Here is a 24,428-nt window from a genome sequence, read left to right as displayed (position 1 = left end):
ACTGGGTTTCCTGCCCATTTTCTGGTGAACAGCCAGGTGATTACAGAGGGCAAGGACCTCAGAGGATGTGTTAAATTTCCCCACATTTCTATTCACCGTATAACAACTTCATTTGGTCTTTCACTAGAGCTTAAGCACATTTCTTGTATCTTAGAGCAGGCAGTGTTCACTGCTTTAAGTCAAGTTATAGCCAAGCCAAGTTGCAAAACTAATAAAATGTGAGTTAATGCAAATCCAGGGGCAGATATTAACATTCATTCTCCAGTTCCACACAGTCTCATCCCACAGTAGTTTCCTTACCGTACTGTGAATCTCCTTTTGAGGCCCTCCAGTTTCTACTATAAATAGTTTATGCTCTCATATAAGGTGTTCTTTAGATCTTCCAAATCCTTACATGGGGAATTGGTGCTGTTAATTCCTCCTTGTATTTCTCCAAATTTATTTTTATCTCATTTGACATATTTAGCTTCATCACTTCCTACGAGAGTGTGCTTTTAGACCCTGGACCACCTCCACCAGTCTGCACAGATCACATCAGTTTTAGAGTGGTAAATTAAAGATACTCTCTCTGTGATAATCTGTCATAATTGGGTGTTTATCATCTGGGTGCCGCCTCACTGGCCCACCGATTTATCGTGGAAATTAAGGTATAATTTTGACAGTCTGTTTGAGTGAACTCAAAAAGTTTAATTTCGGTGCACACAGGAGATAAGAGTATTCTAGTCAGGCCCTGCACAGCTCTCCATCCTTGTTCTTGCTGAGTTACAATTTGCATACTTTACATACCATACTCCGGCCATTTGAGCTGGACACATACCACCCATAGCCTTATCGCCAGATTACATTCATTTGTGGTTTGATCAGATCATACTCTTCTAATTGCTGTGAGTTCGAGTGGTGATGTTTCACTGAGATTGCCTCTGCTGACACTCATTCCATATATTCTCCTAAGAATCAACCTGTTTACATAGAGGGCTTGGTGACGTGGTGGAATGAGGTCACCTTTCTCTCAACATCGGCAAAACTAAAGAACTGACTGTTAACTTCAGAAAGAAAGGAGGAGAACACACCCCATTTACATGAATGGAACTGAGGGTGAGACAGTGGAGAGCGTCAAGTTCCTTGGACTGACAATAACCGACAACCTATCTTGGACTTCCCATGTAGATATAAGTCATAAAGGCACAACAATGCCTCTTTTTCCTCATGTGGCTCAGGAAATTTACCATGTTCATTGGGTCCCTCACCAACTTCTACAAATGCACCATTGAATGCATACAGTTTGGGTGCATAATGGCCTGGCACGGCAATTGCTCTGCCCAGCACTGTAAGAAACTACAGAAGGTGGTGTGTACAGCCCAGACCATCACAGAAGCCAACCATCCACCCATGGACTCCATTTACACTGCTCGCTGTTGCAGAAAGGCTGCCATCATCATCATCAAAGACTCATTTCACCCTGGTAATGTTCTCATACACCTCTTCCATCAGGCAGAAGATATAGAAACTTGAACACATGCACCAGCAGGTTAAGGAACAGCTTCTTCCTGGCTGTTATTCGACTGATGAATGGACTCTGTAGCCACAAATAATGCTGATCTTGCTAATGTTGATCTTGCCTAATGCATGCCCTATGCAATGTGACCTGTACGTCTCTTAAGTATTTTTACAAACTTTTATCTATACATCCTTGCTTACTATGATCTGCTTGTACTGCTCATAAACAAAGCTTTTCACTATACTTCAGTACACGTGACAATAAATTAATCAATCAATAACAGCTCATAGGGCACACCTCTGGGGTGGTTGAGACTTAAACCCAGGCCTCTCGGCGTAGAGGTAGGGACATTACCACTGTGACACAACAGCCTTGAAAATATGACCTTTACCATTTCCTCAGGCAGTCACAGAATCCCTACAGTCAGCCCAACAAGGCCACGACCCCAGTAACCCTGCACTTCCCCCACGGCTAATCCGCCTAACCTAGACATCCCTGGGGCCAGTCCACCTAACCTGCATTATCTTTGGGCGGCGGGAGGGATCCCACGCTGGGCACGGGAAGAACGTGCAAACTGCACCACGGGCAGACGCTCGGACCGAACCCAGGTCGGTGGCACAGTGCCAGCCGGTGTCACACACGGTGAAAGCTGGGAGATGGAGAGGAGCTGCGAGAAGGAGCAGCACGCGCCGGAGAGACTGTAGCAGCCGTTGTCATGGGGACGGGGCGGGGGGAGGTATTGTGACGTCACAATGGTCGGACGTTCCGGCGGCGGGCGCGCAGGCGCTGCAGTTGGGACTTTGTGTCGGTGGAGTCTCGGAGTTCGATCGCTTGTGTCCGTTCTCTCTCTCTGTGTGTGTGTGTTTGTCTGGGCAGGGCAACACGTCCGTGCACCGCTAAACGTGAGTGCCTCTCTCTCTCTGACCGACAGTGCACGCTTCCTAACTACTTGCTTGTTTGCGCCGACAGCCGCTGAACTTGCGATGCCTTGTGCCTCTTTTTTTTTGTATTTCTCCCCAGTGTGCAAACTAGCCCACCCCCCGCCCAGCACCAGTATTTGAATCGCGCTCTCCTTTTTCTACCTCCCCCGCCCCTCAGCAATTTCTGAACATGTTTTTGAAGTCAGGAGGACCAAGGAATGTGTCCCATTCTCATACAGGTTTGGCGATTTGGCTTCCTCGCCGAACAGCTCTTCCTTTTGGCATAATCTTCTTTTAATATCCAGCTAGTTCCTCCATCCCCCCCCCACCGCGAATTATATTTGACGGCTTTGTATATTTAAATGTACAAATCAGTCAGCTTAGGCTAGACTTTTAGTACTTTGTATCCCAGTACTTTCCAATGCTGGTTGGATAGACAAAGAAAAAACAAATCCGAACACAAATTCATTAAAGCAAGCGTTCAAGACCTCTTGTTTAATGCTTCAGCCTCCAAGTGCCTGAGGGAGAGAGGGAGTCTGGAAGAGAATAGTTCCAGATTTTTCCAATTTAAAAGCAAATTCCTATAAATTGAACTGAAAATTAGCGATTAAAACGTTAGCTATACGCAGCTGAAACGTCCAGGGCTCCATTGCAAAAGAAAATTAAATTGGACTTTTAAAAACGTATCCCATTCTAATCATTTGAATGGACGAACCCTCGTTCGAATGGAAATTAACGGGGACAGTCGGAAATTCACGTTTAACCGAGGACACCATCTGCAAGAGTAGCTACCACGGTTTTGTTGGTCTTGTGTCTTCCTAGTTTTTTAATGACACATGGTATTTTGTTTCAGGATTTGGGTAGCAAATTGTTTTCTTACCAGTCTGTTTCAACTTCTTCCAGTGATTTAATTGTGTAGAAGTTCATTTTTAAATCTCACATCGGCGTTGAAAACTCCAATGTAATTATTGATGATTCAATGTTATTTCGTTGTATCATTTATGAATGGACATTAACATTGATGTAATCTATCAGGCTAGTTTTAAATTTAATCAATTAAATCTCGATAGCATTGAAAACCTACTTATGCGAATAGCTTCCAGTGAACTTTGAATTGTTGGAAATATTATGTAAGGGGAGTTTATTGACTTAGATTGAGTGCATTTGAAGTCACTCAGTCCCAGGTGTGTTCTTTTTAGTGGGAGATGATTGAGGATGGCAAATGATGAAAATAAGAACAGAAAATGCATGTGTTGCATAGGTCTGTTACTATATCCTTTTGTTTATGATTCCTAATACTGAAATTGCTACATTTTGGTTTCGATTACAGTACTGATACTGTTTTGTTTAAACCAGCCATATCTTTTTATAGTGATTTCTTTCCACCCCTACCGAAACCTTTGGTTATTTTGGAAGATCAGCTGATGGAGGTCAGCGTAGTTGAAAACAAAACTTCTGACGTGAGACTGTATAATTGTCTTCTCAAATGATGAAAATGTGTGTCTGCTGAAATAGGTGAGATTAATGAGAGGTTTAATTGCTGTAAGTAGACATGTCCTGATGTCAGTCACTGTGAGAATTAGCTTAACAAATGAAGCAATTTTTAGCTGTGCTTTGCTAATTTTTTTTCTTGTGAAGCCAAGATTGAGAAAATGTTCGGCTTACTTGATACATTGACCCAGTATATGCAAAAGATTTGCTGTATTTTAAATGCAAGTGTTCTGCATGTTTTTGGAAATCTTTTAGTGGCAGCTCAGTTTGAGAAATGCATTTCCATTTCTGTTGTCCTAATCCAATACTGGAACCCAGAGAACACCGGCCCCGGTTATCGGCTTACACAGAGAGTAGAAGAGTCAACTCTCATAATATCACAAATTACGTGTTGTGTGTATGTTTTATTACAAACTAGATCTTGTATATTTTCCCACAAATTGAATTAGAACTTATTTATGCACCCACTAGAGACCTCTGACGTTCCCAGAGTAGTCACAGAATACAAAAGCTAATACCCGATCAGGATAGCTGATGCTGGCCACACGCTGCACTCTATGTCATCACCACGTGCTTGATGTAGAATCTGCTTCTGCGATCGTTAGTCTCCGGAGTTTTTGCTGGCTTCACACCCAAGGGTCGTCGTCTTATCCGTAGTCTTATCTCTCCCGAGTGTTGTCTTTTTCCTGTTGGCTCAGGCTAATTCATGTATCACATGCCTTTACCTTATTGGTCCTGGCCCAGGGACTTAGCATTACCTCTATTTCTCATCCAAATAAGGTTATTGCATTATTTCAACTTTTTTCTTGCAAAACTTAGTTATTTCAAACTGGTTTAAATCAGCTCAAACTAATAACTGCATCCCAGGTCATTTTTGGTTCACAAGCTGCTTCTTTCTTCGTGTCAGCACCTTTTGCATTCAGTACCTCCTGTTAGCGATGTCGGCGGCTGGTACCCATCTTTATTGTTCTGCAGCGTCTTGCTAACATCTCCTCAGGCAGTGATGTCAACAGCTTATCTCTCTCCCTCTTTCCTCCCTCCTTCCTCCCCACTCCTATCCTGGTACCAAAGTGACAGATTCTCCTGTCTTCTCTAGCACCAGACCTATACCTTCTGTCCTGTACTGAGATTCACTACGTCTAGGTACTGGTGTGGTTTTAATCACTGGGGAGCGTTGGGTAATAAGCTTCTTACTGGTCCTGAAAATTATGAAGGACTTTGGCCCCCCTACAAAAACCCCTGTATGCATCTCTCATTGCTATTTTTTTCTCTTCCCCCAATCCGTATCATGTCATCCCTTGGACAGTTGATGATCCAATTAATTTTCTTGAATTGCCTTGAGTAGCCACCCCAGTCAGTATATCTTTTGTTTGCATCACTACCCCAGTCTATATTCACAGATGCAGCCTTGGTTACCCATAATTTTACCTCGACCATCATTGGTTGCTCAAGAAATGGACCTATAAATTGACTAGTAATTTGTCTGTCTGGGATTACCGATAATGTCACCTCCAGAACTCTGTTGCATGAGAATTGTACCTCTTTTCCTTCCAGTATACCCAATGTCTTGCCCGCACATGCCAACTCATCCACTCCTGTATAATACAAATTTAAGTCCCCTCTGCTTCCTTTATTAGTTTGTGTTATGTGGGGAATGGAGTTGTTCTTGATCACAGGATATTCTTTCAGCATTGACGCTGCTCGAGGTGCATTCACTCGTGATGACTCTGATGCCAGAGTTTCAGGCATGATCAGCCCAACAGTGACAAAATGTTATTGCTCCCCTCATCCTAAGTTAGACCTGCAACGTAGAAATGTAATCTCTGCTCTTGTTTTCTGTTTATTTCTTATCACTACTATAAGCCCAAGTTCTCCATTCTCTGAGCCAGGTCATCTGTGCCCTGTTCCCAATCTGTGTCTGATTCTAACCGTCCATTTTGTCTGAACCACTTAGTTCCTGTACCCTTTTTAGATTTCTTGACTATCCTTTATACGTGGATAGCCAATAACGGGTCGTGTTCCAGTTATCTCTCCGGATATCTGTAACTGGTACTGTTCTTGCTCTCTGACTTTGGGAACTCAGAACATTAGCATCGAGCATCACATGCCAATTGTGGCTAGCTTGTTTCTCTCCGACTAACTTTAACTGATGTGATACCAGCTGCTCTTGCTTGGTGCTGTTACTACCTTGTATACTGATGGGCTAGCCCTATCTACTATCTCAAAGGGACTGACGAACTCGACTTGAGAATGAGGTGGGCTGGTGTATCCTTATCATTGCTGTTTGCCTGGGACTGAATCCTGTCGGGCTGGCTTTTGCATCAAAATAAGCATTGCTTTGCTGTTTCTTCTTCCCTTGTTTGGGGGCTGCTATGTAATTTGCTTCCTTTCCTGTTTCTACCAATTGTTGCACCTATTTTTCTGATATGATATTGTCTACCTTGGGCTCAGACAAGTCCAAACCTTTCCAACCCCTCTGTTTCTCTCATGCCTCTTCCTGTCATTAGCTTCTTATGAGAGTGTAGCCTGTTGATGAAGGTGTTCCTAAGTATCATTAAATATAGGGCAGAACAATCTACCAGGTTGTCTGATGCTGCTGCACCATTTTAGCTACCATGTTTTTCAATGTCTGATTTATCCTTTCCACAATTGCAGTAAACTTAGGCTTATAGGGTATGTGGAATTTCTGTCTGATCTCAGAAAGGGTCATTAAATTTTGCATTAGTTTGGCTGTAAAATGTGGTCCCTGGTCTGATTCTATGCTTTGGGGTATACCCCAATTCGTAAAGGTGTTCATTATTACCGGAATGTGCTTGTGTCCTCCTGGAGTTGGGGTTAGGGGTCCCATGTAGTCTATTTGTAAATTGGCCCACGGCCCTACTGCTCGTCCAGTATGTCGGAGGACTCCTTTCTTAACGTTCCGATCGGGATTATGCTCTGCACAGATCAAACAAATCTTAAGTTAGTGTTCCACGCCACCTTTCATTCTGGGCCACCAGCACACTTCCTTTATCTTATCCAGGATATTTTTCACCCCTTTATGCCCACATTAGTCATGGTACCAGCGAATTATTTTATTTCGTCCCCCCTCTGGCACCACAAATTTCCCTTCATATAAAACTACTCCATCCTGGATGAAGATCCCCTTGTGTGCTTTATATGTGTCTGATTCTGCTCCTTCTTTTAGTTTTTTTTGATTCTGTCTTTCTTTTGTTCCTGTGCTAAATCCATTACCTCGACTTGTTTCTCCTTCTGGCTCCCGATTTCTTCAATTGGTGGCCGCCATTCCTGCCCTTTTATAGCGCCTTGCTTGGCAACTCATCAGCCTTCCTGTTCCCCTTGGGAGATAGTTTTGAATGAGCTTTGTGACCCCGTATCCTTTCCTTTGTGCTTCTTCAAAGATGTGTTGTAACAGTGGGGATGATGGAAGGGACTTTCCATTTGCTGAGACAAATCCTCTCTCCTTCCATAGGGGCAAATATTCCATGAGGCTGTTACCGAAGTACATGCTGTCGGAGTATATAACTGATCCGGGCGGAAAGAGTTCCAGATGGCCAACTACATACACAACTGCTGCCTCTGCTGCCTGCACACTCGTGGTTCTCGGTAACTTTAGAGCCACGCTATATCTTTCTGTCCATTCCCATCCTCCATGTATATTCCACACCCAGTTTTCCTTTCTCCTTCCTGTACTGATGAAGAACCATCCACAGAAATTTTGAAATGGGGTCCTTCCTTTCCTGCTTCCTTTGCCTCCCTGCCTTCGGGTCCCATCTTACCCCCTCCCGTTTGTTTTGATACAGATGAGTCCTTGTGACCATTTGCTATCATTAATCAACATTCGTGATTTTCCCCTCGATACACTTAAGTTGCCTGTGAATGTGGTAGTGCCTTGAAGTTGGTTGGCTTGCTGAGCTGGTTGTTCCGCAGATGTTTCATTACCCTGCTGGGTAACATCATCAGTGCAGCCTCCGGTGAAGCGCTGTTATGTTTTCCCACCTGGTTTTTACTCCTTTTACAGTGATATCCCTTCCCTGAAACAACAGTGTCTATCTAGCGATTCTATTTTGGCTGACTGAACCATCTTTAATCCTTCTGTCTGATAGTAGCTGGATGGGGTTATGTTCTGTTCGTGTTGTATGTGGGTAAAATGCTGCACTGCCCAGAAGACAGCTAGCAGATGTTTTTCGCATACGGTACACCTGCTCTATCGGTGAGAGTATGTGCGAAGCGTATGTTACTGGTCTTAATTTCCTGTGTGTCTCCTGTAACAGAACTGCCGGGAGTGTGCTGTCTGTGGTCGCTACCTCCAATGAAAACAGTTCATTTGGATTTGGGGTTTCCAGAGTGGGCGCGGTAGCTAGTGCTTGCTTCAGAGCTGCAATAGCCTGTGTGTGTGTTCCAGTTTCCCCCTCCCAGGCCACATTCTTTTTTATTAACTCCATCAACGGAGCCACTTTTGTAGCAAATCTGTCAGTATGGTCCCTGCAATCAGCCCAGGAAGGATCTTAACCCTTTGGTGTCCCGCGGAACAGGGAGTCTGCAGACTGCCTCTACCCTTTGTTTGTCAATTTCTCTTTCCCCAGTGATAAAATCATTGCCGGGTCAGTAACTTTCTGCTTCATCGCCTGCGCTTTGTAAGGGTTTACTTTCAGACCCAACAGCTGCAACAGTTCACTTAGCAGCTGATAATGGCCCTCTTTAGTTTCAGTTTGTAGAAGCAAGTAGTCTATATACTGCAGCAGCCACTCAGGTTTTGAGAACCTTTTTAAACCTTCTCTTAGACACTGGTGAAATATGGATAGGGAATTATGAAATCTCTGTGGCAGGGCGGTCCACGTACACCGCTGGCCTGTGAAAGTAAACACCACTTTATATTGGCACACTCTCCAGTGGGTTTGACCAAAAACTATTACTTATGTCCAAAACCGTGAACCACTGTGCATCCACATTTTGCTTAACAGCTGTCTCTGGGCTAGTCGCTATGGTGAGGACCGTTAATGGGGTGGTCTTGTTCAATGCACGGTAATCTATTGTTAATCACCAGCTACGGTCAGGTTTCCTCATGGGTCAAATAGGCGAATTGTCAGTGGAAGCTATTGGTCTCAGTATCCCTTGCCGCAGCAGTCTCTGTACCACTTTCCCTACCTCCTCTTCTGCCTGTTTTGATAAACCATACTGTTTCTGTGGCTTGGGGTCTGGACCCCGTATGCACGTACTCTCAGCCGTCTTCTTACAGTCATGTTATGTTGGACAAATACTGATGAGTGCTGTACAATGAGTTATTGCACTTCATGATCATCAATCTTCTCCCCTGGCTTTATCCACATTTCCCCAACCATACATATCCTGCCCTGATACTTTCCCCCCCCCCAAAAAAGGATAAATGTGCAGTTTCCACTCCTCATGCCTTCAGGCATTTGCCAAATCGTGCAATTAATGGGATCAGAACAGAGTCCTGCTTTGGCCATATAGTCACTCCCTAAGAAATGTTCTTGTTCCCTGGATAGTTTGATAAGGACGACTGAATGCTCTAATACTACGTCTCCCACACTAACCTCCAACAGTATGCTCACATGTCTCACTTGTGAATGTCCCGTGAATCCGCTCAAAAAGATTTTACTTTGAATTTTCCAATTTGTGCCATTGACGTGGGTAGTATTGACGGAGGTTCGGGATCCCCCAGTGTCTCAAAGGATTGTGACAGGGCGGCCTCTGACCCTACCATTTGCTCGGTGTCTCCCCATTTTATCCCACTACGCATCACATACCCAAAAGAGATGCCTGCAACTGTCATTGAAGTTCAGGGTGCATCCCCGAAAATGGTAATATTTCTGTCACGTCGCACAGAGGGTTGGGTCTATTTGGACCTTCCGTGGGTAGGATCTGGCTTCCTCCCTGACCTGCATTCTTGCAACTCGGTTTCAGGCATTCTCTTGCTGAATGTCCTTCCCGGTCACAGTTATAGCACTTGGACACCCTGCCTTGAGTTCTTCCTGTTCCCAAGACATTCCTTCTACCTCTACCTCTACCTCTTCCCCGTCTCCTAGAGGAGGTGCCCTCTGAGTAGATCTTGCCCATTTGTTTCTCCAGATTGTTGCCTGATCTTTAACAGGCATCGTCTTTACCCCAGAGGGCTTGGGAAGTGTTGTTTCCTTTTCCCATGCTCTAACCATCTTCCTGATTACCCAGGCCTCTGTGTGCGTGTCATCAGTGGGATCAAACTGCTGTCATGCCCTCCATGATTCCTCAGTGCCATGCGACATGAGCATTCTCAGCCTCCAGTTTTTAACTGCTGGCTGCAAATCATTCCTATCGAGCGCCAAGCCATGTACCCCTGGAACACTGCCCAAAGGCGTGCTGCAAACACGGTGGGGTATTCCCCTTTCCATTGATAGCACTTTGTCCGTGCTTCTACTGGGCCCCCTCTGTTGGCACCCATAACAGTTAACACTTGGTCTTATAACGTCTCATTTGTGCCTTTACCCAGTTTCTGTCCCTCTGGTAGGATGGAGTATATATGCGGGTGTAGGCACATTATAATTAATTTCCTCTCCTCAGTATCCTCCTAAACCGCGTATCTCTCTGTTGACTGACTATTTAGAACAGCTCCCTAGGATCATCGATAACAGAGTGTGGGGCTGGAGGAACACAGCAGGCCAGGCAGCATCAGAGGAGCAGGAAAGTTGATGTTTCGGGTCAGACCAAACTGAATGCTTTGAAGAGGTGACCAAACACGTGGGTGAAGGTAGAGCAGTGGATGTGGTATACATGGATTTAAGTAAGGTGTTTGATAAGGTTCCCTGTGGTAGGCTCATGCAGAAGGTAAGCAGGCATGGGATAAGGGGAAATGTGGCAGATTGGATTCAGAGTTGGCTGACCCCTAGAAGACAAAGGGTGGTAGTGGACGGAAAATATTCAACATGGTGCTCAGTTTCGAGTAGTGTATCACAAGGATCTGTTCTGGGTCCTCTTCTATTTGTGATTTTTGTAAATCATTTGGATGAAGGAGTGGAAGGGTGGATTAGTAAGTTCGCAGACGATACGAAGATGGATCGAGTTATGGATAGTGCGGAGGGTTGTTCTAGGTTACAAAGGGACATTGATAGGATGCAGAGCTGGGCTGAGAAGTGGCAGATGGAGTTTAACCCTGAAAAGTGTGAGGTGATTCATTTTGGAAGGACAAAATTGAAAGCAGAATATAGGGTTAACTGAAAGATTCTTGGCAGTGTGGAGGAGCAGAGGGATCTCGGGGTTCATGTCCACAGTTGCCTGAAAGCTGCCACCCAGGTGGATAGAGTTGTTAAGGCGTATGGTGTGTTAGCTTTCATCAATAGAGGGATTGAGTTCAAGAGCTGTCAAGTTATCCTCCAGCTATACAAAACCCTGGTTTGGCCACATCTGGAGTATTGTGTCCAGATCTGGTTGCTTCATTACAGGAAAGATGTGGAAGCGTTGGAAAAGGTACAGAGAAGATTTACCAGGATGTTGCCTGGAATGGAGGGAAGGCTTTACGAGGAAAGGTTGAGAGAGCTAGGGCTTTTCTCTAGAATGATGAAGGATGAGAGGTGACTTGATAGAGGTGTACAAAATGATCAGAGGTATAGATAGAGTGGACAACCAGAGACCTTTTTTCCTAGGGTGGAGGTTGCTACTACGAGGGGGCATAGTTTTAAAGTGAGTGGAGGTAGATATAGGGGAGACGTCAGAGGTAGGTTCTTTACTCGGAGAGTGGTCAGGGCGTGGAATGCATTGCCGGAGAGGGTAGTGGAGTCGGCCTCATTAGGGGCATTTAAGCGGCTATTAGATAGGCATATGGATGATAGTATAAGGTAGGGGTAGATAGACCCTAGGCTTATGGTAAAAATTCGGCACAACATTGTGGGCCGAAGGGCCTGTCATGTGCTGTACAGTTCTATGTTCAATGAAACGTCAGCTTTCCTACTCCTCTGATGCTGCCTGGCCTGCTGTGTTCCTCCAGCTCCACACTGTGTTATCTCTGAGTCCAACATCTGCAGTTCTTGCTATCTCCCCAGGATCATCTCTGGGTGCACATTTCCCAATATCTTTTGTAATGTGCCTCAACTGCGATACCTCTAGTGGACGAAATATACTCCCCTCTCACCCTCTACCATCTGACTATCTGCCTGTAATCTTCCTCTTGTGGTTACAAGGGAGGCCATTAAGATTAGAGCTGACGGGGTCTCTGACCCTGGGCCATAAGCTGGCGGTGGATCCTCTGGTGCAGGCTCCCTGTCAACATGACCGTACCTAGCCACTTTGTCTGCTAAATCGTCCCAATCTATGCCCCCTTCACTGCCTTCCTCATGCCTTTCAGATGCGAAGATGCACATTATGCCACTCTGCGTGGCTAGCTGACCTTGCAGCTTCTCTGTCTGTCTCTGACATTTTGTGTGATCCACAGCATTACTCCTCCTGAGCTGCTGTCTGAATCACGTTCATTGCAGCTTTTAAATCATTACATTTTTGCTTCTGCCTTGCCAGCTCAGCTTTAGCTGTTTGGCCTTCTCCCTCTCGCCTACTCCTTTCCCTAACCAGCTTCTCACACTGCATCTGGTACTGATTCACATGTACCTAGTCCATACTCCTTGGTCCCTGCAGCTCGGTTACCTTTTCACTAAGGTGGCTAGCTCCTTGCAAAGTCTCTTATTCTCTTCCTCCAGTCTTTCCCTCTCTACCTTCTCTCACTTCGCTTGCTGTCAGCATTCTATCCACTCCTCCATTAAACAGCCGATCGCTACCACCTTCTGTACTGTTTGAAACTTCTTGTCTGATATCTTCATTTGGGCAACCTGCCAAAGGACTTCCCCAACGGACTTCCCCTTGCCCCTAGTGTGACCTGCATATTGTGGTCACTTCCCTATTATGTATTTCTAGAGGAGCCTTGTCCAATCAGGGCAGTCCATTCCTTCCTGATTCATCGTTGTGTACTAGTGGCTATGGATTAACCCCAAACTCCCGCCCGGACTGACTCAATGGAGAGATCTTCCCTCTGGCTCCAAGCTCCTGTTTTCTCTGTACTCTGCCCATTAGGTTCGACTCGCGCCTCCCGCTGACACAGCAGAGAGGTCTTCCCTTGAACCCAGAGCTCCCGCTGACTCAATGGAGTGATCTACCCTCGAATCTGAGTCACGGCACCAAAATATATTGGAGCCTGGAGAACACTGGCTCCGGTTATCGGCTTATACAGAGAGGAAAACAGTCAGCTCTTGTGACCTCACAAATTACTTTATAAATAGTGTTAAACAAGACACATGTTGCTTATATTTTGTTACAAACTAGACCTTATACATTTTCCCACAAACTGAACTAGAACCTATTGATACACTCACTACAGTCCTCTGACACTCCGCAAGTGGTCAGAGAGTATATAAACTAATAGCCGCTCAGGATAGCAACTGCAGTTGGTGATCAGGGGCTAATGCTGGCCGGACGCTGCATTTGATGTCGTCACCACGTCCTTGATGTAGGGTCTGCTTCTGCGACGGTGAGTGTCTAGAGTTATTGCTGGCTTCACACCAGAGAGTCGTCATCTTATCCCTTGTATTACCTCTCTCGTGGTGTTGTCTCTTTCCTGTTGGCTCAGGCTAATTCACTTAGCGCGTGCCTTTACCTTATTTGCCCTGGCCCAGAAACTTAGATAGCATTAACTCATTATTTCTTGTCCAAATAAGGTTTTTGCATTACTTCAATTTATTTATTTTTGCAAAGTGTAGTTAATCTAAACTGGTTTAAATCAACTCAAACTAGCACCTGGGCTCAGGTCATTTTTAGTTCACAAGATGCTTCTTTCTTCGTGTCAGCACCTTTGCATTCAGTACCTCCTGTTAGCGATATCGGCAGCTGGTACCCCTCTCTCTCTCTATCGTTCTGCAGCATCTGGCTAACATCTCCCCAGGCAGCGATGTCAGCAGCTCTTCCCCCACCAAGCACCCCCCCCCCCCCCTCTCTCTCTCTCTCTCGCTCTTGATCTCTCTGCAGCCTCTGGCCATCACCAGTTATCTATCAAGTATATTTCAGCCAGACTTGTTCTAATTGAGTTGTACCTCTGAAACCATGAGAGGGACTTGGAGAATTGCCAGGACAGTGTCAAATAAGCTTAATTCAAGTAGGATCTTGTGCCAGGTCTGCTTTGCATTGATGTTTAGAATAGTCATTACAATTCTTATTGTCTTCCGAAGAGTTTGTTAGGCTTGTAAATGTCACTGCTTTGGTTCCCTTACTATTTGACTGCTAAATAACTCTTGGCAATGTCAACACTAAGCCAAGGACTGGTGCTGTGTTGTAGGAATATAACTTTTAGTTTAGGATTTGTAATTTCGAAGAGTTTGCAATTCCAAAATGTGGCCTATGTTCATATAATAAGGAGAAAGTACGTTGGAAAATATTAAGCAACAAGGATGTTTTGACTTCCTTCATGGAGATGAGATGCCTAAGATTGTCTTCAAAGCATTCATTTGGGTTCCAGATAAAACACTAGTTTGAAAGCAGTGAATAAGTAAGGGAGGGCCTTAACAATATCCATACCTTTTTTTCAGAAGTTGAAGTTAACTAATTGAAATCTCTGTCTGGGATATCCCAGGTGTGCTACATTGCTATTGGTGTAGATTGCAAGGAGATAGCTTTCCTGATTTTTATAGGTGTTTGGTACCCTGTTTTTTTTTTAAATAACAAATGTGTTTGAATACAGGAGTAAAGATGTCTTTCTTCATTTGTAAAGAATGTTCATGTGCCTGAACCTAGAATACAGTCTGCAGGTTTGGTTTTCTTACTTAAACAAGAAAATAGCTTTTTTTCTGTAGGAACTGAAGTGGAGGTTCATCAGTAATTGCTGGGATGGTGGGACATGTTTGCAGAGACTGGGTCTAAAAGAATGAGAGGTGATCTGATTGAAAATTCCAGATACTAATGCCATGAGGGGATTATGGAATAAGGTTAAAATCGAGGTCGATGATCTAGAATTGTGGAACAGGCTTCAGGGATTTTGTCAATGACTTTCTCTCCATCGTAAAGTCAGAAGTGTGGCTATGATTGCACAATGTTCAGTATCATTTGTGACTCCTCAGTAACATAAGTAACCAGTGTCCATGTATAGCAAGACCTGTACAACATCCAGACTTGGGCTGATAAATGATAAGTACCATTTGATCCACACAAATGCCAGGCAAACACCATTCCCAACAAAACAGGATCTTATCACCTCCCCTTGATGTTCAATGGCATTACTGTTGCTGAGCCCTCTATTATCAACGTCCTGGAGGTTATTATTGACAAGAAACTGAATTGGGCCAATCTTATTGTTATGACTGGGGCTGGAGGCATGCATTATATCTGTTTTATCATTTAAGCAGTCATATAGAACTTGAGCAATGCTCGGGGGAGAAAAAGACAATTTTATCAAAACCTTTCATCATGCATTCATCAGGCCAATTCCTAAAATATCAATTCAAGGGGGGAAATCAACACTTATTGCAGGAGGAGAGTGCTGATTGGAAACCAAGTGGAATCTGGTTAGAAGAGATGTTGCCATGGAATATGCACCATTTAATATTTGACAATTAACTGCCAGGCAAATTTTAATCCAGACAGATTGAATCTGATCAGGTCACTGCCCTTAAATGTGAACCAGTAAATAACAGTCACCTGTTGTTGTGTCTGGACCTCAGTCCCTGATTGAAACATTTAGATTTGACATGCTTGTCAGCTCATATGGTTGTTTCTGATGGTGTGAGGTATTCTTGAGTTACTTTGCAGGTTCTCGGGAGCTGCTCTGGAGCACGTGTGCGTGGACCAGCAACTTTTCTTTGGTTTCAGAGTCCCCCTTACTTCCTGTTCGTAAGGACCTGGAGAGTCATTAGATGACTGCGGTTGGCTAATAAGAGATGCTAGTCTTGGGGATATGCACGAACATATGACCATACTGTGATCTTAATTTTGAGAGTTTGGTGATACTTTTTGTGAAACTCTTCCTTTCAATGCGGAAGACTTCAACTGTGTTATACCCAAACTACTCAAGCTTAATTTTAGACAAAATTGGAACCTGGATCTGGTTTGGTTGCAAGGCATGTTTTATAAAACAGCATTCAGTACCTGTGAAGATCTGGCCAGTAAAAATGTCAACTTGTACTTCCTTGGGTCTTCTGGATTCGTTGTGAGTCATAGGGTCATACAGGATGGAAATAGACCTTTTGGACCAACTTGTCTGTGCCAACCAAATTTCACAAACTAAATTAGCTGCACTTGCCTGCGTTTGGCCTGCATCCCCCTCAGCCTTTCCTATTCATGTACCTTTGTGCTTTATCCTTTAAATATTGTAACTGTACCTGCATCTACCACTTTCTCTGACAGTTCATTCCAAATACAAACTACCCTCTTTGTGAAAATGTTGCCCCTCAGATCCCTTTTAAATCTTTCTCCTGTCACTTTAAAAATATAGCTTCTAGTTTTGAATTCCCCTACCCTGGGGGGAAAAGACCCTTGCTATTCACCTTATCTATGCTCCTCATGACCTTATAAACCTCTATAAGGTCACCCATCAGCCTCCTACACCCCAAGGAAAATAGCCCCAGCCTTTCCAGTCTCTCCTTATAACTCAAACCCTCCTTCCAGAGGCATCCTGGTAAATCTTTTCTGAACCCTCCTTAATATTATCCTCCTCATAGTAGGGCAACCAGAGCTGTACTCTAAAAGCGGTCTCACCAACGTCCAGTACAACTGTGACATATATCCCAACTCCTATACTCCACGATCTGAGCAATGAAGGCGGGCATGCGAAACGCCTTCTTAACCACCCTGTCTACCAATGATGAAACTATGTCTCTGAGCCCCAAGATCTCTCTGTTCAACAACACTTTCCAGGGCCCTACTGTTTATGAGTCCTGTCTGTGTTCATCTTACCAAAGTGCAATACTTTGCGTTTTTCCAAATGAAGCTCTATTTGCCACTCTTCAGCCCTCTGGCACAATTGATCAAGATCCCTTTGTAATCTTAGATAATTTTGTTCACTGTCCACTATATCTCCAATTTTGGTGTCATCCTGCTCTTGGAGATTTTGAGAGTTATCCTTTATTTCCTGATGATACTTGGATGACAACAGCTCTGGTGAATTCCCTATCTACTCTTTATCTGCCATTGGAGTCATGCAGCATGGAAACAGACTGTTTGATCCAACTCATCCATGCTGACCAGATATCCCAATCTGACCTCGCTCTATTTGCTAGCATTTGGCCCATATCCATCTAAACCTTTCCTATTCGTAAACCCATTCAGATGTCTTTTAAATGTTGTAATTGTATTCGCCTCCATCACTTCCTTTGGCAGGCCATTTCATACACTCCCCACCCTCTGCATGAAAAAGTTACCCCTCAGGTCCTTTTTAAAATCTTTCCCCTCTCTCACCTTAAACCTATGCTTCTAGTTTGGACTCCCTCACCCTAGGAAAAGCTCTTGGCTATTCACCCTATCCGTGCCTCTCATGATGTTTTAACATCTGCACGGTCACCCTTCAGTCTCTGCTCCAGGGGGAAAAAAATGCCCCAGCCTATTCAGCCTCTACCAACAGCTCTAACCCCCCAGTACCATCCTTGAGGAGGTCTCTGCTTCCAGATTAGAATCCTGTTTTTAATCTAGCAACATCCGGGAACTTCCTTGGCTTCAACATCAGTTTGAGCCAGTTACTCTAAACTCTTGATCAGTTTGCTGAGCCTTGATCCAAGAAGACTTATTGAACATTTCCTTTGGATCATCTGTTTCTCAAGTAGTGTCTCAAGTAGCTATTTGTCTATGGTGCCAGTTTGACCTCCAAAGTGGATCTTGTTTGCCAATTTCTTGGGTCACTGCACATGAATGTAAATTTCCTGCAACTGTTCTGTGTCCTTGATCTAACCTGGCCTATCTATAATTACTGGAGAAGCTACCGCTTCAGAGTCAGTCAAATTATTTCCCAGGAATAGATCAGTTTCATCCCACAGATAAACTGTGGACAATGTTCACTACAGTTAATGTTTGAGATACAAGGTTCTACTCTGGATGTACCTGATACAAAGGTACACGTGTATAATCCACGCCAACACTGTTAACTAACATCTCGGTGTGTGTGTAACACTCTGTTGGGAAAAATTCTTTCTAGTAAAAGACTTCGGGTAACTCCTATATCCCAAAGTATGTCCGTTGGTTACTGGCCTCATTTTAGGAATTAGGCATTAGTTTTCCTTTTGACAAGTGTTCCCTGTAACTCTGAAGTATCTTGTTTATATCCCTCACCCTGTCAGCAGTGTTTGGACTTGGCCTCACAGCTGCTGTCAGAGCTAAAACTGTCTGTTGTGTTCTTGACGTTCCTTTCTCTGCATTAACCTTGTGTATCCCTGTATGTTCCATTGGTTTATCTATCCCGCAATCTACATGAAGGTGCCCCACCTTATGACAAGGAAGCGCTTCAGCCTTTAGATTTCCAGCACCTTCATTTGAGGCTCGAGGAGGAGATCCCAGTGTATTCCAGCTGTCCCTTGCCTTCCCTGGTTACATGGCTTTCTTCCACCGTTTTATCCTTGACTGTGGGGTTGAGGGTTTGAATTTGTGGACGAATTTGTGATTGTTGGCCACTTCGGCTGTCTGCCTTACCATTGCCATCTTCTGGTTCTTGGGAGAAAATTACTTCCCATGGGCTTAATTTGGAGTCTTCCACCTTTTTTAATGCCTGCGTTCAATGGCCAAAATTATTTTGCCTCACCCTCTCAAATTCTACTCCACTCTGCCCAAGTTTTTTCCAGACTTTCTCAAATTTCTGCCCATAAGCCTCTGCGACCAACTTGTATGTGCTGAGCATAGCTTTAATCGCCTCATAATCCAGACGTCTCTTCAAAAGGCAAGGCATAAACACTGACTTCATGGTTTTCACAGTGGTCAGTGTGGGACCACACCCATTTACATTATACATGAATGATCTGGACGAATGAATTGAGGGCATTGTTGCTATGTTTGCAGATGACACAAAGATTAGTGCAGGGGCATGTAGTGTTGAGGGAGCGGGGAAGCTGTAGAAGGACTTGGATGGGAAAGGAGAGTGGGCAAAGTAGTGGCAGATGGAATACAATGTTGGGAATGTATTTGCTATGGCACTTAGGTAGGAAGAATAAAGGTATAGACTGTTTTCTAACTGGGGAAAGGCTTCTAAAATCTGAAACTCAAAGGGACTTGGTACTCCGAGTTCATGATTTTCTTCAGGTTAACGTGCAGGCTCATTTGGCAGTTAGGAATGTAGACGCAGTGTTAGCATTCATTTCGAGAGTGCTAGAATAGAAGAGTAGAGATGTACTGCGGAGGCTACACAAGGCTCAAGTCAGACCGCATTTGGAATATTGTGAGCAGTTTGGATCCCAAATCTGAGGAAGGATGTGATGGCATTGGAGGGAGTCCAGAGGACATTTACAAGAATTACCCCCAGGGATGAAGGGCTTGTCACATGAGCAGCAGTTGAGGATTCTGGGTCTGTACTCAATGGAGTTTAGAATGATGGAGGGATCTCATTGAAACTTAACCCTAAAAGGTTTGCGTGGAGTGGAAATGGGAAAGATGTTTCTATCAGTAAAAGAAACTAGGACTTGATGGCACAGCCTCAGTGAAGGAGTGCACCTTAGAACTGAGATCAAGTGGAATTTCTTCAGCCAGAAGATGGCGAATCTGTGGAACTCATTGCAGAAGACTGTGAAGGCCAAGTTTTTGAGTGTATTTGAGACAGTTGGGTTCTTCATTAATAAGGTTATGAAGGGTTACACAGAGAAGGCAGGAGATTGGGGTGGAGAAACATAACAGCCATGATCAAATGGTGGAGCAATATCGATGGGCCGAATGGTCTAATTCTGCTCTTACGTCCTATGATCCCTTGAGCTCTGTCCAATGCATGAGCAGTGTGTAGTTTGTTTTAGCCACCTCACCTACTTAAATTGCCTTTTCTGAAAAATGAAAAATGCCTCCAGGTCTCTGTTTCATCAAATTTTGGGAGTGCTTGTGCATAGTTGAACTGCTCCCTCCTGGGTCTTGGATTAGACTTGGATTTTTCCTTGTCAGAATGTTTGCTGGAATCAGAGGCCTCCTTTTTCTTTTTCCAGCCAGTGTTTTCCTTTGACATTCTGGTTCCAGCTTCTTAAGCTCATTCATTTTTACTTCTCTGAAGTTCTCTCTCCTCTTCTTTTTACTTTCTGAAGTCCTTCTCTTTCAAGTACAAGTTTTTTTCATTTAATTTCTTCTGTTCCAAGATGTTTTATCAGCATTTGAATTTTAGCTAACTCACCTGAGTTACCATCTGATTTGCGTTGTATGTCTTCTAATTTCAAATGTTGTGCTGTTATCTACAATTATATCTGCTTTTTAAATCTCTTGTGCTTAATTCTATCTTCAACTTTTTTCCCAATTCAAATAGCCTAACCTTGGTTAATTTGTGAAAATCAAATTGTGATCGAGTGTTGCTCTCTTGTTAAGTCTTAGGAGCATTTGGTTTAATCGTGCACAGGACACCTTGTTCTTTCATCCTTTTCCAAATATTATTGGCCCATATCCAATTGCATGTTGTTCGTTTTGGGATATACTGGCACTTATCAGGCCCTTATTTTTATGGATTAACTGAGGGTGGAGGAGTGATATGTTTTTATTTTTCAGTCCAGGAGTCCAAAACGCCACACCGTTTTGATGTGGTCTCGCTAAGGTTGTGTAAAGCTGCAGCAAAACACACCACCTTCTATATTCCATTCCCCCTTTTCAGTAAATGCCAGTTTCCATTTACTTCTTCGGTCACTTGCTATATCTGCAAATTAATGCTTGTCATTTTATGTATAGATCATCCAGATGCTGCTGTCACCAAGTTCTGCAATCTTTACCCATTTAAATAACATGCTGCTTTTCTATATATTCAGTTTGAAATATACCTTTCTACCTATCTTTGTGTCATCGACAAATTTAGCTACCATGTATTCAGTCCCCTCAGCCAAATAATTGATATAGGTGTAAATCGTTAAGGCCTCATGCCTGAAAGAAACCCATTTCTCTGTGTTCCTATTAATAGTCTATCCTTTCTGCGTGCTAAAGTTACCATTGCGTGATAACCCTTATTTTGTTCAGTAACTTTTGATGTGGCATTTTATCGTTGACCTTGGCAATCCAAGTAGACATCTACAGTTTCCCCTTAATCTGTTGTGTTTATTACTCCATCGCTGTACTCTCAATCAGTCAAGAGTATTTTCCCTGCTTGATCCCTTTGATTTTTCAAGTATCTTGCTGTAACTCACTTCATAGATTCTGACATTTTCTCTACGACAGATATTGGGCTAATTGGCATTTTGTCTCCCCTCCTTTCTTGATTGAAGTGTTAATGTTTGCATTTTCTAATAGTGCAGCAAGATTAATAATCACCCCAGTATATCTCTGGAACCACTTCTTTTGAAACTTAGGATGCAGGCCATATGGACCTGTCAGCTTTTACTCCTAAATATTTTCTCAGTACCTTTTCTTAGGTGGTGGTGATTATTTTAAATTCCTCCCTCAGTTTAACCTCTTGAATTGCAAGTATCTTTGCAACGTCTTCTCATTTTACAGTGAAGACCTGCAAAGAAAGCCTGTTCAGTGCTACTTTATTTCCTTGTTTTGCCCTTGTGCTTTCCCAGATGAAAGCAGCAACCATTAATAAAACGTCTGACTTCGGGAAAATGTTATGTTGTTATTAGGGTACCAGCAGGATAACCAGAGAACCATAAAGCAATCGGTCAGAGCAGACGTGGTCTTTGGAAAGGGAGCTGGTGTTTAACATATTATTAGACTTCTTTGAGGGTGCACATATTGGGTGGTAAAAGGGGAGCCAGCAGATGTAGGATGTTTGGATTTCTACAGGGCATTCTAGAATGTGCAGTCTTTTAAAAATATTGCACAAAGATAAGCGCACATGGTGTAGGAAATGGTGTATTGGCATGAGTAGAGAATTGGCTAACTAAGAACAGTTAGGATAAATGAGTCAGGTGGGCAGAAACTGTTAAGAATGAAAATGTTGTTTAAGTAAAGTACCCGTTTAAACTATTAAAATTATATTGCTTAACTGTCTTACTTGTTATGTGGCTCTGGTTAGCACGACTGCCTCACAGCACCAGGGACCCGGGTCTGATTCCATTCTCGGGGGACTGTCTGTGTAGAGTTTGCACGTTCTCCCTGTGTCTGCGTGAGGTCCTTCCAGGTGCTCTGGTTTTCTCTCTCAGTTCAAAGCTGTGCAGGTTAGGTGGAATGGCCATGCTAAATTGCCCATAATGTCCAGGGGCGTGCAGGTGAGGTGGGTTAGCCATGAGAAATGCAGGGTTACAGAGATAGGGTGGGTCTGGGTGGGATGCTCTTTGGAGGGTTGGTGTGGACTTGATGGGCCAAATGGCCTACTTCCAGACTCTAGGGATTCTACGATTAACAGGTGCGTTTAGTAAAAACAAAATGCTGATATATTTGTTTCAGCTTTGTAGTTTAGGTTATACTCCAAGATGAAAAAGAGCAAATGGGTAAATCTACAGGAACAAGTGTAATGACATCTTAAGTAATATCCTTTATTACCAGTGCCTTTCCAAAAAGAAGTCATCTTTCTGCACACTTCCTAATCCGTTTTAACTGTCGTATTTTCTTGGTAAGACCAACATTAATTGATTGATGGTTTACTATTTTAAGTCCTGATTACCTAGTGGAGTGCAGCGAGAGTTAGGCTAGGGCCTTAGCTGTTTAAGATTGACATTAATGACTTGGATGGAGGGACTGACCGTGGTCAAAATTTGCTGTAAGTGTGAGGATTATTGGCGAAACAAATTGTAAAGAGAATAAAAAGTTTGGAAAGGAATAGGTGAGTGGAGAAAAACTTAATCTACCATTAAAGTGGGAAATGAGGCTCAATGGGAAGAATAGCTATGCAGAATATTAGTTAAAATCAGGAACTTGCTGAATGCTGTTGTACAGAGGGACCTGAGTATCCTTGTAAATAAAATCACAAAATATTAGTAAGCAGGTACAGCGAGAAATTAGGAAAGTACATTGAATATTGATCTTTATTGCAAAGTAGAAGGGGCTTTGCACAGAGCTGTTAGTGAGACCAGACTGAATACTGTGCACAGCTTCGGTCACTTTACTTAAAGTAGGACATTTGAATTGCTTGTGATGCAGGAAAGACTCAGTAGGCTGATTCCTGTGATGGATGGATGGACGGACGGATTGTATTATGTGGAAAGGGCCCATACTCTTTGGAGTTAAGAAGAATGAGAGGTGATCTGTTGAATTCTGTAGGATTGAGGGAGCTTAACAAGGTAGATACTAAAATGCTTCCCATTTCGGGATATCCAGAACTAGAAAACACAGTTTCAAACTGAGAGAGGTCACAATGAAGATAGATGTGGAGAAATTCCTTCAGTGTTTAGGATTCTCTTCTCCGGTGAGCATTAGAGGTTGGGATCTACAGGCTGAGTCAGATTTTTGACAAGGGAGACAAGTGTTGTAGGGGATAGGCCCAACATTGGAGTTCAGGTCAAAATCAGCCATGATGCTGTCAAATGACAACGTATGGTCGATGGGCTGAATGACCTACTCCTACTTCTGGTTCTTTTGTTCGTCCTTTTGACATTTACTTAGGGTGTGATGACCAGCTTCTCGATAGGAGCTTTGAATGCATCACACACTTAACAGTTAAATCCTCAAATTAAAAGTTGTACTTCCAAGACATGAACTATGAAATCAAACTTCTCTGCAACTGAAGAAAGCCATTATTAAAATTATTCACTGTGGAAGTGAGCTTTCTTAGAAAATGGACAATTAATGCGTTGCAAACGATGGCCTGAATGTGTATTAAGAATTGCCCACTGGCTTGAAAGGACAAAAGGATGCACTGCAGACTGAATGTCATTATCTGTTGTGACACATCATCCAAAAGAGACTTTGTGATTTGAATGGGTCATCCTGAAACAAAATTGGTGGTTGTATCATCCCACATCTCCTCAGGGCAAATGTCTTCAAACAATAATCCTGATTGGGTCAATTTAAAACCGACTCCATATTTGAAAGAGGGAACTGAGAGGTCATATGGTAAGGCAGCCCTTTCGGTCCCTTTAATCGTTCCAGTGCTATTATCTGCAGACAGCATTCGAAGGATGGCAACAACTATGCTTCAGGAACTGGAAACTGTGCTGTCAAAAAAGGACGGAAACCTTGTTCTTCAGTAAGTCCACCAATTCTGCAAACAGAATGCTCTGTAATAACAATACAAACAACTAGCTTCATTACCTGTGAAGTCACACAACTTCTAAAATTGTGTGTTTAGGTCATTGTCCAAATGATTTTGCAACTTTTTACAAAAGGCATCATCACAAGACTAACCAAAATCCATCTTCCTCCTTTTTTTTAATAAGAAATTCCAACTTCCATGAATAATGTACACAATTCATCACACATGCCTAAATTTCCTGTCTAAGGGAGTCATGATATTTTTAATTACTGCT

General features: G+C 43.3%; 1 protein-coding gene across 1 annotated transcript in view; it reads left to right on the top strand.

Annotated features, from left to right (window-relative positions):
- Positions 1–2,292: 2,292 nt before the first annotated feature.
- The window catches only part of LOC109933807, a 71,681-nt gene continuing 49,545 nt past the window's right edge, over positions 2,293–24,428 (top strand). Inside the window, exon 1 of the mRNA XM_048608034.1 lies at positions 2,293–2,400. The gene's annotated coding sequence lies outside the window, so the exon portion shown is untranslated. The remainder of the gene's footprint in view (positions 2,401–24,428) is intronic.

The sequence above is a fragment of the Rhincodon typus genome, chromosome 18 (assembly GCF_021869965.1).
Source record: "Rhincodon typus isolate 14 chromosome 18, sRhiTyp1.1, whole genome shotgun sequence".
In the NCBI taxonomy this organism is placed as follows: domain Eukaryota; kingdom Metazoa; phylum Chordata; class Chondrichthyes; order Orectolobiformes; family Rhincodontidae; genus Rhincodon; species Rhincodon typus.
The sequence above is the reverse complement of the archived record's forward strand: the minus strand, read 5'-3'. Positions and strand labels throughout refer to the sequence as shown.